Raw genomic sequence first — 13,678 nt, forward strand, 5'->3', positions numbered from 1 at the left:
AAGCTGAGCTCAGCATTGTCTTAATGATAATGGAATTATGAAACCAACCATTGCATTCCCTTTTCTTCCTTTTTTGTCACTAGATAGTCTACCCATTTTTATGACCTCTGAGTACAAATGACCTAGGACCTGTCCTTTTCATAAACCATTTCAAATCTATCTCATCTCTGTTCTTCGCAGAGGATAATCCACAGCTCAGGGTTTCTACTCTTAACTGGCATAAGTCTCCCAGCAGTCTAGTACCCAGGTCTTCTTTGGGAACTCCTGAACGAAAGTAGGAATTGTAATAGATTCTAGTTATAGTGTGTCTACTCTGCCGTGGCTCCATGCAAAGCATGAGAGAAACTTCTCTGTCTCTCTCTAGGGTGCCTGGAATGCACAGATAGCAAAAAGAAACAAATCTCCATCCGTAACACTTTAAGAAAGAAGCAAATAAAATTCAAATATCAAGGGAATGAAATGCAGACAAACTTTACACGTTTTATTTGTATAGTGGCAATCTTTGGTGATTGATTATAGAAACTAGAAAACTAAGAATTAACTGAAATAGAACTAGGAAACAGATTTAAAAGAAAAAAAAGGCTGTTTAATAATACAACCGCTCTCTTGTCATTCAGAAAGGATATTTGTAGACTTTTCAGAAAAAAATACATTTCTAAATACCTGTCTTTTATGAAAATCGTGTGAGTTGAAAATAAGACAAAATTGGAATGGTGGATAAGTGGTTCCTAAGCTCATTAACTATCTACGTAATTAGCCCCACACATTAAAAAAAAAAAAGAAAAAACACCTCCTAGATCTTGATTCCAATTTGTGTCTCAACAAAATTACAAATTACTACCTGTCGTAAAACTTTAAGATCACTCTTTGAATGCTTGAAACCAGCAATGTTAATCTGTGAAGGCTAACAGTCTACTGTAATAATGAGAGACATTCTTCTGAATAGCTTCCTCATATGTGTAATTATCACAAAGAACATAACAATTATACATCTCATTAAACAAGTTCCTGATTAATGATGTAAATTTACTTAATTAGGACACATTCTTTGTAGTTGTAGCTCCTGCTACATGGTCAACTTCTCTCCTATTAAAAAGTGAAAGGGAAATACTTTTGTTTAATAATTTTACTGCATTTTTGAGTTTTTCTTTTGTTTGAAATGGCCTAGCAATGTTCTCCAGGCTGGCCTTGAAATCTCTGGCTCAAGTGATCTTCTTGCTTAGTTTTATAGCGTAGCTGGGATTCCGTAATTCTGCATGTATCCCACTACACCCAGATGCCTTCAGTTTTAATGTTTAGCTTAATGAATATATAAGAATATAATATATATATACCTTGAATAAAGAATAATTTGTGACTTATACTTTATTTTATTTGTCCACTAATGTAGGGAAAGCATCTCTACAAATTAACAACTTAGTCATTAGAAGACAAATAGGCAAAAAAGTACTTTAGCAGAAAAATTTGTTTCAGATGATTTTATAACGTATATATTGAGAATTTGCATAATAGTTCATACTTCTCATTCTGCTTCATCTCCTCTACTTCATAAGTGAAATAAGTTATAAAATGGAAATACACAGTTTCTGAAGAGTTCACCTTTATTGAGGCACAATTTATATTAACATACTGCCATATCTTACTCCAGTTTTATCTTTCCCTTCCTCATTATATATTTTATTTTTCCATGTGATATAGACTTGGCAATATTTACATTATTTGTTTTAATTGTAGCAAATCTTTGTAAATGTAAAAATTGATAGATCAATTTAGACTAAATTTTCTTCAGCCATGAAGTGCTTTTCTATAACAGTTGTTAATGTGTTTTCTGGACATCTTCTCTATCACTTCAGTTGTTTTTTTTTTTTTAATTTAAGTAATTGTACAAAGGAATTGCCATTTAACAAAGCAGTTTATGAATACAACACATCTTGATCAATATCATGCCTTTTAACATTCTCACTCATCCCTTCATGACCCACCCTTCATACTTTTCTTGATTTTGTAGTGTATACATTGAATTCTTGACTGCATTCACCCATTTTTCTACTTCATCCATCTCCCCATTTCCCCTTGCCACCATCCATACACCTTGCAAGTAGCCATTTCCTAGTGTTTATTTTGTTGGGTTTTTACTTTTCCCTTTCTAAAGGAATTGCACTATTTGAGTTATTTCTTAAATCTACCATATTTCAGTTAATACATTTGTAACCACTTGCATGCCACCTAATGGTTTAGCTTTTGTGTACACCAAAAATGAGGAGATAGAGACTGAAATCAGGAAATCAACTCCACTTGGGATAGCCTCAAAAAACAACAACAAAGAAAAACACCCTAGGAATTAACCAAGATATGAATGACAGCTATAGTGAAAAATTTTTACAAGTTGAAGAAATTGAAAACTTTTTTTACATTTTTCGTAGCATATAAAAATTCTGCTTATTAATTAATTCACTTATTGATTGATTGATTGATTGTCCTGCAACTTAAACTGAAGGCCTGGACACTATCTCTGAGCCTCTGTATACTCAAGGCTAGCATTCTATTGAGCCACAGCGTCACTTCTGGGTTTTTCTGAATAGTTTATTGGAGATGAGTTTCCCAGACTTTCGTGTCTGGACTGCCTTCAAACCATGATCCTCAGATTTCAGCCTCTTGAATAGCCAGAATTACAGGTGTGAGCCACTTTTTGTTTTTCATTGACTACTTAAAACTGTAGTTATACTGTATTCTGTCTTCCATTCTTGTCCATTCTCACTAGTGAGACACCACAGATAATTCTTATCTATATTTCTCTGAACATGCTTTACCTTATTTTTATTTCTGACCATATTTTTATTATGTCCTTCCTAGTGGTTTTCAGCAGTTTGATTATGAAATTCCTTTCAGTAGTTTTAATTACATACATGGTAAACTTCTTGATATATTTACTTCACACATCACCAGCCATTTTCCATCTCTTTATACTGGTAGTTTCTGCCTTCATGTGTACTGATCTTTTCTTTGAGTAAGTCTAAGCACACTTTCCTCAAGGCTAAGATAAGAGCTCCCTAGTAATTTCTCCTCCAATATTTGTTTTCTGTCTGCTCTGTGTAAGTTCAGCCTGGTAATTTTGTCAAGGCATCTCATACTCAGGTTTCTGGAGCTTTTTCTTTGTGAGTCTCCCATCACAGATTACCTATAGGCTGAATTCTGGTTTCAGAACTTATCTTGAATTTTCCTCTCTTAATGCCAGGAGGGAAGTTAGGGCTGTCAGAGGTGTGTGTGTGTTTACTTTGGGATCCCAGTTCTGTGCAGCACAGTTGTTCAACATTTCCCCATGACTGGAAGCAGAAATAAAAATGGACCCCTTGTCAGCATTAGTACAAGATATATCAATAGTAATGCTGTACACAAAGCATTATCAAAGGAGATAAGAGAATGCCAGAAAACAAGACATTTTGGAGAGGATAAACAAGAATAATGTAGGTCATGGAGCAAAGACTTAATTCAAGAAAATAACTACACTTTCTTCTTTTTTTTAATTTGGGCAGAAGAGAGAACTTTATTTGGTTGAACTGTGCTGGTTGGCTGCTAAATCTAAGGCACATGTGGCCGGCAAGAGAGCTAACTAGACTTTCTATGCCCAAGTAATACCAGAAACCTCTGAGTCCATTGGAAAGTTATCTCAATATGAACCCTAAGTATTAATCTAAAACTCTGATGAGAAGCAAGAAAAAAATAAGAGACCCAATTCCTTTGATCATCAGTAGACAACTAGGGGATAACAAAGCACAAAAAGAAAATCAACTAAAAAGGACAATAATACAAAATGGTATGTAATTAAGAATTCAGAGTTAAGAGAGGGGAGTATATAGAAATCTATTCCATTTTTCTAATAGACTGGACAGGAGTTTAGGAACATCGAAGTGATTAGTCACACAATTTGTACTTTTTCCATTAAAAAAGTAGAGCAGTGCACATTAAAATATTTTGTTATGTTTGGTGTGCCATAAGTAACAATGGAATGATACTCAGTGATCTGATGAAATAATAGCAAATGCTTGAATTGAGAAGGCAACAGGAGTACAGACCAACTCCTACTCCAGGTGTAAGGCTATATATCTCCCTTTATATCTTTTTTTTTTTTTTTTGGCCAGTCCTGGGCCTTGGACTCAGGGCCTGAGCACTGTCCCTGGCTTCTTCCCGCTCAAGGCTAGCACTCCGCCACTTGAGCCACAGCACCGCTTCTGGCCGTTTTCTGTATATGTGGTGCTGGGGAATCGAACCTAGGGCCTCGTGTATCCGAGGCAGGCACTCTTGCCACTAGGCTATATCCCCAGCCCCCTCCCTTTATATCTTGACAAGTGAAGGCAGATCCATGATCATCCATAGAAGGGTCCCACAGTTTCTTGGTGTTTTGAGTTTTTTTAAACACTCTTCATTTCTTTATTTGAGAAAATGGATGCATATTTCTATATGCACTTTGCTCACATCATACCATTAATGTTAGAGCCAAGAGTACAAATGATTTTCTGGTTTCTAATGACATTGGTAGAATGGATAAAATCCAATCATTTGGGGTTTGGGGCGGTTGCTTTTGTTTTACAAATTTATTTTTATTGTAAAGATCAGGTTTGGAGGGGTGACAGTTACATAAGTCAGGTAATGAGTACATTTCTTTTTGAACAGTGTCACCTCTTCTCTCATTTTCTCCCAGGACTTTTCCCTCTTGATCTTCCTCCTCTACAAGTTGTGTAGTAGATTTTCAACATAGTGTCCAGTGAGTATCACTGCTGAATTACAGAGGCTTGAATTAAGGTCCTTTGAGGATTTGGGAAGTAGCAGCTCCAGAACATTGTCTTTCATTTCTCTATTAAAATAGGAGAGGCTTATACGGGTTTGTATGCCTGGGAGAAGGAATCTGTTACAAGAAGTATGGGAGAGCAGGAAAGCAGAGATTTAAGGACATGATATAGGAGTAACTTGCTAAAATGGAGATAGCAACCAAAAGGTGAGATAAATAAGATGAGCCATCTTTGTGAATGTTTAGGTGCCTAAACATGATGGGAGGAATAGGAGGGAGAACAGTCAGTCATCTTGCTGCCAGAGTTCTCAGTGGGAAAACTTTGCTCACTAAACAGATGGGATGATAGTAGAGGGAGTTCGGGTTTCTTTCAGCTGAAGGAAATCCTGGGAAAAGGTAGATGTCAGAGTAGGCAATTGGTGAAAACTTGTCAGGAAAATGATAGGAGAGTATTTTTTTTAAAGAGAGCAGTGCTTAAGAGTTCTAAGTTACAGTGAGTTAAATTTGACAGCTAGGGCAATAGTCCCAAATGGAATTCTAGTTTGTAGATTTTTCTGGTGTCTGAGCAAACAGGGTATCCAAGGTTATCATTGGCCTCATGACAATAGGAGATGAAATCTTACTTGTCATCGCTAAAAATAAGCCTTAGCCATTCTGAAAGCTCTGCTTCTGGGACTTTAAAGCATTATATGTACAAAAGTTGAATAAAGTACAATGCATGGTAAAGAAGGAGGATAATAGTTTATTTATTGAGTAAGAAAAGGTAAAATGTTTACTAAGATAATAAAATATGAAAAGCTACTGTCACTAGCACCTGAAAGGTAGAAATGAGTGACTGTGTGATTTTAATAAATCAGAAAAGTGAATATGGATTTCAGTTCTGTAGAAATTGCTGCAATATAGTACATGTAAGTGAGGAAATTGAAATATGCATTAGATTCAGAGGAGCCTGAGGCTTTCTAGGAATATGTACAAGAATAATAGAATAATATATACTGTGGATCAAACAGTTAAAGTATTGGTTTTATTCAGTACATAAATATTAAACAGCAAACACATGTAAGGTATTAGACAAGATATTTTATATGCTATACTTATTAATATTTTTAAAGCATTCAATACTTGTAGCGGTATGGGATAACAGAACCCCTATTCATTGCTGGTAAGAATACAAAATGATGGACTCCTTTGGAGGAAGACTTGGTGGTTCCTTGTAAAACTAAGAATACTCTTACTATAAAATCCAGCAATCATGCTTCTTGGAATTTACCCAAATAAATTGAAAATCCTTGCCCACCCAAAACCTTCATGTAGAAGTTTGTGGCATATACCTCCTTAATCATAACTGCCAAATCTTGGAAGGAACCAACATAAAAAGTCTTTCAGTAGATGAATGAACAAAAACACTGTGATACATCGGAACTATGAATTACTATTCAGTGTTAAAAAGGAATGGGCTATCTAGCCATGAAAAGACATGAAAGAAGTATATATATATATAAAACTTAAGTTGAAAGAATTTGCAGCTGGGTTTGAAAAGGCTTCATACTGAATAATTCTAACTATTTGACCATGTGGAATTGGCAAAATAATAGAGAGTAAAAAACAATGTTGTCTAGGAGTTGGATAAGTAGAAAGGGATAAAGAGGTATATTGCAGGATATTTTTAAGGCAGCAAAACTATTATTCTAAGCGATGTTACAATAGTGGGTTATGTCATTGTGTAGTTAAAACCATAAAAGAGCCAGCCAGTATTAACTGTGACTTTTATGTTGTGATAGTGTATATGAAGGTTCATCATTGTAACTAGTGATATGGGATGTTGATGGATTCAGGGTGCCTGCGAGTGTGTAGACAGGAAGGGTACATGATAACTGTATTTTCCACTCAACTTTTCTATGCACTTAAAACTTCATTAAAAATGTTTATTAATTAAAAATGTATTTCAACATTGCAAAATTTTGAGCTTCCTCTGAGATGTAGTGATTGAATGATGTAGAATAAGGGATAGAGAAAGGGGACGTACCTAATCAGTGTAAATGAAAATTACATGATCTAATCACTATTTTTCTTGTTCACATCTAGAAATACTGTGTCTTTTATTGCCATATGTATTATTTGGGATAATTAAATAAACAAATAAAGGTATCAATCCTATTATGGCTCATTGAAATCTATATTGAAAGAAAATAGCTTTTGTAGCATCTCTCGTTCCCTTTATTAATTCACTAGTGGTTATGCTGTACTCCTGATGCTTCCAGAACTTAGCAGTTGTTACTGTGCTTCAGGGGTGACAAGGTACAACTCCTCCTACAATCATCAGGAAGATATGAGTATTTATTTTGTAGCCATGTTATATTTACCATTTGGAATCTGGTAGGGGTAAATGTGGAACAGCATATTTTCAGTCATCTCTTCTAAATGCTTGAGGCCAATAAACACTGGGCTTCTAGAATGTGCTTCTCTTATAGTTGACTATGCCTCCACCTTCCACATGTGGCAACCAATAGGAGCAAGAGGCAAGGCCGTATTGGTGTACACCTTTTGTTGTTGCCACCAAAACTGTTAAGGTTTCATTTCCAGTTTCATTTTTCTACATGATTGGACTGTTAAGCAAGGAACAGAAGTAACTCCCAGAAATTGTTGTTTATCCTACATTTGGTAAATATTATATATGCCTGTTTGGAAATCGAAGTTGCATAGGACATTTGCTCCACCTTCTACAACAGTGTCAGAATTTGAATCAGACTATTAGACAAGGGGGACTACTGAAGATCACAAAATGAACAGATTGGCAGGACTTTTCAGCAGTTCTTGGCTGCCCATAAAAGTAGTCGCTATGCTGGCTTTTACTTGGTTGTTCTTTTAAAAATCAATACAAATAGGTTTAAGTTTTATTATTGTAATAAAGGGGATACTTGAAGTGAGAGAAATGAGTTTCTAAATAAGAGATCTTTTATAAAAGTGTCCAGATATGTCTTCAGAAAGAAAAAAGTATTTTCCTGGTTTCAAACATTCAAACCCACTCTATGGAAGTTTCTAACAGCCTCACCTCTGATCATTACTACAAGTAATGTAGAATCATTTCTTAACTACTTACATTAGAATGGAATAGAGACAACAGGAATCTTCTAAAATAAAAGGAGCAAATGAAAATGCCCATTTTAAGTATTTGTTTGCCAAGTCTATTTCCTTTGGATCAGAAGTGGCTACATAATTTGTGAGGCCTTATTCAGAGTGCATGTGCAAGAACTCTTGCTTATAATTAAGAGTGTCATGATTATATTAAGTCACTAAATTTGTATTTATAAGAGGCTTGCCATTGCTTTGATGTAACTCCCAGAAACCTATATAGTGTATGTGACACTGGTGGGACATGCACTCACGGCCTTGAACAAGTGCTCTGACCTTTCCAGGATGAAGGGCAGCAGCCATTACTGGAGCAGGGTTTCAGGATAGGAAAATGGTAGCCAAGAACTAATAGAAGCCAAGCATCCAGAACCAAGATACCCTTGAGCCTAGGCTACATATCCATGAAGCGTGCTAATTTGTCCCATTAGGCCACTTACAAAATACAAATTCATAATAAAATTATTAAGAAATTGAAGATGACAGTCTCAGAATATTCAGTGCCAAGGGCCTGTGTGATTGGCCACATGTCCACAATAAAAAAAAAAAAACTGGCTTGGGAAAACTGTAGCCTCCTGTACCCCTCGTAGGGCACTAATCCTATTCATGGGGACCTTACATTTTGGCCTAATATCTCACAAAGACTCCACCTCCTAGTGCCGTAACACTGAAGATTAGGTATCAGCAGGTGAGTGGGGGGATGGGATGAGCCAACATTCAGGCTATAGCCACTCAGTATTTACTGGAGTTGATAGATACTAGGCATTAATGACTATAAAGACAAACCATGCTTGTGCTATAATAGGAAATAAAGGTGCAAACAAGAACAGTAGGCAAGCAGATTTGAAAGATTAATTTTGACAAGAAATATGGCAAGGTTTTATGGGGGAAAAAAGAATGACTTTAGTCAGGCTATGATGAATGGCTGTTTTAACTCCCAGAGTTTAAGGGGAAATCCTTCCAGACCAAAGGGACGTTTGAGCAAAGACAACAAATGCAGAGCACGGGGATAGCTGTGCTCACGTGCTGTGACATACAGTCATGCTTTTAGTATATTCACTGAAATCTATTTTCTAGGCACTGAGCTAGAGGTAGGAGATACAAGACAATAGGATTTGGAACTGGACAAAGCTATGTTTGAATCATAATATGCTACTTACCCATTGTGTGATTAGAGACAGCTTTCTTAACCAATCCTGAGCTTTAGGTTATTCATCTATAAAGATACCAATTTTATAGAATTATTTATAAGGCCTAGGCAAGATAATGTTTATAAACTATTAAACCAGCACTATCAATATAGTTGTTCTAATAGTTGCTATAAAGGCTGTCTCTACCTGGCGGTGTCATTCAGGACTCCACAAAAGATGTGCTGTTTGAAACAGAGGCCTCAAGCATCTGAAGAATGTATTTGGATGGCAGTGGTTAGCGGAGAAAGACAGTTTCTTAGTAAAATTAATTCTAGAAGTAAGGAAACCCCCCTTGGGAGTAGGTGTAAAAAATGGAAGAGGACAGATAAAGACAAAAGTGGGATATCTCATTGCCTTGCCATACTACTCTAAGCTGATTCAAAACATCACACTGTTCTATTGGGAAATAGCAGATGGCTTTATGTATGGGGCTGTCAAGTAAGTATAGTCAAGCTTGCCTAACAACTTCTGTAGCAGGTATTCTGGATATTGTCTTTCTAAATAAAATCTGGAGTCAGGAGAAAGAAAGAAAGACGAGAGGAGGTAAAATTAGGAGTTTCCATGGTATTGGCAAAAGTACATTACATTTTATATTTTCCTCTAGACTGAACAATTGCCTTTGCAGACTCAGTTCCAAGAGAGAGAAGTTAGCAGTCTTCAATCCTCTGTAAGTAACATGGTCGTGTTGTATCAACCTAGATAGAGCTGATGGTTCATGTGCTCAGTAAATTGTCATTGGAAGTTTATAAAAGTTAATTTTATCCATCTTTCTCCCATATGAGTCTCTGACTAGGATTTGGTAAAGTCCTTGAGCTTGCCTATTCTTAGAAATACTCTTAAGATTGCATAGCAAATAATCAAGTTTTATGAAACTAATAACCAGGCAGAGGGGTCTATACCAGAGACATCATAAGGCATCATGGGAAATTTATTTTAGAATAAGTATCAGCTGTAGCCCACCCATGGTCAAGCCAGAGGAAAGGTCAAGACACAAGAATATTTCTGGCAGCATTTCTCATTCTCAGTTTTGTCAGGCATATGAGCAAATGCCAGTTAATTTTCCTATGCCCTTTCTCCAATTCCCCATTTCTGTCTTAAGGTTTATTTTTGTTTTGTTTGATTTAACTCTCTTCATCTCCCGTATTCATTCCAGGCTTAAGCCTTGCTTCAGATAGTCCTGAAGTACACAGTTGTATCCTTCTCCACTTTACTGGTAACAAATTCCAAATTTCAAAACCTGAACCAGATCATAGTACCCATTTCTTGAAATCCTGCATTTAGGATTTACTAACATACTTATTTAGTCATCATAAACAACATAATCGGAACATCCTAAGTAGTTGAACTTTTTACCTTGCCACCCAGTTCTTTGTGGTATAATAGATCAGGGATATGGGCTTTAATGAATCCTATTTTTACCAAAATGCTAAAAAGAATAAGGAAAAGAAAAGCAGACAGCTGCTCTGCTAATGTAAGCAATGTTTGAATTTTTCAGAATGGACTAAATAGCAGGAGATTTGCGTATGAGGATGAGCACCCAGGAGAGGAAGATGGGATTCAGCAGATGTGCCCCCTTTACAGTCACGTGTGCTACCAAGACCGGAGCCCAAGCAAACATCATCAAAACAACGATACAGAGAGAGTCTACATCAACCCACGAGAACATTATGTGTGATTTTTTTCTCATTTATCCCAGTGGCCATTCTAACAAGATGTTTAAAACTGAGATTATAGTTATTTTATTCTCTCTCGTCTAAACAATCCCAGCCTTGAGTGTACTGGAAGTTTTGATGAGTGAATTGGAGCTAATAGTGGAATTCTTTTTCTCACTAAGGGTTTCTTAACCACCAGCTGTGTTTGTGAACTTAACTGTAGCTCTGTGTTTCTGATACTGGAGTTTAGCTACTAACATTTGGCCTATGGAGGTATATTCATTTGAAAGTACATCTGCCGGTGATAGCTGTGGTGTCTCTCTAGGAAGAAAGGCCCAGCCAGTAGTAACAACCTCACCAGGTTTCAGGCAGGCCAGTATGCTCATGACTGATTCAAACAAGTGGAAAAACAAGTTCAGGATCCATTTGACAAATTATTTCACTGGGATTTCGATTTCCTGGCATGCTTAATACAATTATAATACCTGCGTACAAACAGAAGCCTGAAGAAAGAGACTTTTTTTTCCCCTCTATCCTAAAAGAACAGCAACAAAAGGTAATTTGATTCTTCACCTTCCAGTTGCTTTGAAACCTCTGTGTTACTATGATCTGTGTTCCTTCCTGATCACTAAAGTCCCTGAGGGGGCCCTAGTCCCTGCTGTGATCTACCACCTCATGACTAGCTTCTCTTACTTTGTCTTTCTGTCCTTCTTGCTACCATCCTGTTCTTCACTTTGTCAGATTAACCCATTTCCCCACCTATTTAAGCCTGCCTGGAAGCCCTTCCTACATGGTACACAGCTTTTCCACTTGTTCCTCTTTTCCCCTGCTCATGACAAGCTTAGCTTTCACTTTGGAAATTCCTCTCAAATGAATCTCAATCCACTTAGGCCCAAACTGCTCTCCTGCATTCTTCAAGCTACTTATCCTCCATGTTTTATCTACCTCAGAAAAGCCTGCTGTAAAATCACCATGGAATAACCTCTTAAATGCCAGGTGGAAAATTTGGAAACTTTGTTAAGCTACTGAGTATGTATGGCATGTGTACTAAACTCACATATCCTCTACCCCACCTCCCCTACTTTACCCTGTCAAAGAGACTAAAGTGATACTAAAAATGCAAATAACATATTCATGTGCCAGAGTAGCCTGTAACACTTTAATGCATACGAATACCTGCCTTGAATTTTCTCACATCCCCCTTTGCCTTCCGTCGCTGCGACTGATGGTCGTAGTTGTAACAGAGTAAGCAGAGACAGAGGGACCATGGCCCATCACTCTTTTTCAAGTCTTAAGGAAAATGCAGCATTTCTATGATTTAGGAACATTAGAAAGTATTCTGAAAGATTAGAAGTGTGTCACCGGTACAAGAAAATACCACACACTTGTCATCTATTGAGAAAAAGTCACATAAACACCAAAATAAGCCATATACATTGCCAACCTATGCTGTAAGCAGAGGGGAGGATATTAACAGGTTTCTAATGGGATACCAAAGACACTTTATGAATCATGCGGTGGCTTTGGTTCTTACTTGTATATGTTTCCGTTCTTAGTTGCCATGTTTTGTCAGACAAATTATCCAGGTGGTTCTACAGTAGTAATCATCCCCACACCCCTTTGCCTGGGTGACCAAAGATCCTGAGAGATAAGATGTTTTGATTCAACCTCAGCGATTAGCTATATGATTAGCACATTTTAAAGTTACAGCTGTTGAACATCAAAGGGTAGACTTCAATAATCCTTATTGCACTGCCTTAGGATTACAGGGTGATTCATCTTAAAGCAAAGAAGACACCAACAGTATGGCCTAGAATGCCATCACTAAGGAATGTAACTGAAGATATAGAAATCCTTGCAATTATCTTCTAACAGTGAGATGACTTCTCATAGGTGTGTGTGTGTGTGTGTGTGTGTGTGTGTGTGTGTGTGTGTGTAGGGGGTAATGGGTGTGGGTATGGGTGTGCTGGCTCTGGCTCTGGTGCTTCCACTCAGGGCCTCTTGCTCCCATATAGCTCTTTTTTTTTTGGGGGGGGGGGGGTATGGCTAGAACTCTTAGCACTTGAGCCACACCACCACTTTGGCTTTTTGTTGGTTAATCAGAGTCCTTTCTGCCCAGGCTGACTTCAAACCATCATCTTTATATCTCTTTCTCCTGAAGTAGATAGGATTATAGTTATGACCACTGATGCCTAGACTCAGAGCTCACCAAGACAATAAAGTGGTTAATAAATGTTAGATGTAATGGAGGTGATATGGTGGGCAATGCCTTCTTTAGAAAGGTGTAAATGTGTCTTAAAGCTAGAGACCGTTTCTAGGGTCCTGCTGGGAAGCAGGAAGTTGAATTGGTTTCACCAAAACAACTGTGGGCCTAGGGGCAGGAGAACTGTTTCTGTTTGCATCAGAAAAAGGAATTTGGAAGTTTTAGGAATTCTTTGTCTTATCTTTAGCACTCTCCCATTTGGAACCTACTGTCTACCTTTTAACATTCTGCATGACATCTCTTTTGTAGCCAGCCAGTTCAGCATTCTCCTTGCCTTTTTTTCCAGCTATGATATTTCCTGAACAGATTGGTAGATTTCATAGTTCTTGGCCCTTTGCATAGGTCACACAAGTTCTATAATAGTTGGTCCTGGTATATTCCTCATCGTTCTCCCTGAAAACTAAATGAAATAGAGAGGAGCTTGACTAGAGGAGCTTGACTAACCAGCTTCCTCTACCCGTCACCCCCCCCCCCAAAAAAAATACACCATCCAAATTTAGCCTGTTGATCTCTATGAATTTGGAGAATGGACTACTGCATGATGCCATTTAGATTTCAATGTTAGACTCTTAAAGGTCAATGAATGAGGTTGAGGGATATGATTCACAGCTTGTGTTTTGTACTATTCCTATAAGTGATTAGCTAAAACAACATATTA

At 37.2% G+C, this 13,678-nt stretch overlaps 1 long non-coding RNA gene across 1 annotated transcript; it reads left to right on the forward strand.

Annotated features, from left to right (window-relative positions):
- Nucleotides 1–9,570: 9,570 nt before the first annotated feature.
- On the forward strand, nt 9,571–10,678 carry LOC125351668. The gene is made up of 3 exons (XR_007210991.1): nt 9,571–9,582; nt 9,710–9,772; nt 10,601–10,678. It is a non-coding gene; the product is annotated as an uncharacterized LOC125351668 (long non-coding RNA).
- Nucleotides 10,679–13,678: the final 3,000 nt, after the last annotated feature.

Source organism: Perognathus longimembris, chromosome 5 (assembly GCF_023159225.1).
Source record: "Perognathus longimembris pacificus isolate PPM17 chromosome 5, ASM2315922v1, whole genome shotgun sequence".
NCBI classification, from domain to species: Eukaryota; Metazoa; Chordata; class Mammalia; order Rodentia; family Heteromyidae; genus Perognathus; species Perognathus longimembris.